The sequence below is a fragment of the Olea europaea genome, unplaced genomic scaffold, assembly GCF_002742605.1.
Source record: "Olea europaea var. sylvestris unplaced genomic scaffold, O_europaea_v1 scaffold35741, whole genome shotgun sequence".
Classification (NCBI taxonomy): Eukaryota; Viridiplantae; Streptophyta; class Magnoliopsida; order Lamiales; family Oleaceae; genus Olea; species Olea europaea.
In genome coordinates, this window is record NW_019254928.1 from 1 (window position 1) to 1,173 (window position 1,173).

Genomic DNA, 1,173 nt, shown 5'->3' on the forward strand with positions numbered 1-1,173 from the left:
TTTTTTTTTTTCTACTGAGAATTTTTGGGTCAAAGGCTATTTTGAAAAAATGGTAAAATCAGGCAGATATCTGCCACCATTTCCTACATTAATAGCTGGAGGGCCAAAATGGAAAATTTATAGATCAAAAGGCTATAAAAATAATTTCTCTTGGTCACCCCCGCTGCCTCCATTAATAACCTTGTTCCTTTTTCGTACTCTCTTGCTAACGTCGCTGGTGCCTGCTGCCTCCATTGTTGCCTAAGTTAAATATCTCTCTCCATACATATATTATGTGGGTGAGTATGTTCGTCCGTGTGACTTCGAGAATATTTGTAATAAGGGTTTTCAAAACTGACCAAAAGATTTAGGTTATTATCAAAGTATAAAACTAGATAGAAAAAAGGGTTTGATTGAGCAACAATTCTTGAGCCCAATATTGAATCTTTGGATTAGAACTGAGGCAAATTTTTAATATTTTGCAGTCGAACTTGTGTAAAAGTAGCTGAAGAGATGTTTAAGAATACGTTTCAGTCTGGTTTCCTTTCAATTCTCTACGGCCTTGGGTATGCTACTTTTGTTATATTTTCATTAAACTAATGATGTAGTTTAATTTATTTAACTTATTAGTTTCTTATCAAGAGAAACTTGTTCGTTTAATTTATTTATTTTTTTCTTGGTTTCTGTTTAATTTTTTTCGCAGGAGCAAGCCTTTACAAATATGGGATAAAGAACGTAACTCCTCTTTTCATTTCTTTTTCTTGTTTGAAGTATGTTTCTCTTACTTTGTGTTGCTTATTATACACTTGAGTCAAACGGGCTTTTTTTGTTGGGGCGGGGCGGGGGTGGGCAAAGATTGCTTATCTCAAAAATAATTTTTGGGTAATGCTAATAATAGAGAGCAATTGAAATTTGTTGAAAGAAGAAAAGAAAGGTCTACTCATACTATAATAAAAACTACATAAAATGTTTTCTACAATTATTCATGAGATAGATAAAGTATACAGTGTCAAAGTGTAATGAACTCAACCATTCTCCTTACATTAAATTTATAAGTCATGAGGTTTCTTATGCACCCTAGCAGAAATTATAAGCCTTAGGAGTGTTATTTCAAGTAAAAAAAATAAAAAGGTGAACTCGAAGATTGTTAATCATACAATAAAATTGAAAGTAATCGCTTATATAATGTTTTTT

General features: G+C 32.0%; 1 long non-coding RNA gene across 1 annotated transcript; it reads left to right on the forward strand.

The window, feature by feature from the left end:
* Positions 1-185: 185 nt before the first annotated feature.
* On the forward strand, positions 186-811 carry LOC111386486. The gene is made up of 3 exons (XR_002701237.1): positions 186-278; positions 465-545; positions 683-811. It is a non-coding gene; the product is annotated as an uncharacterized LOC111386486 (long non-coding RNA).
* Positions 812-1,173: the final 362 nt, after the last annotated feature.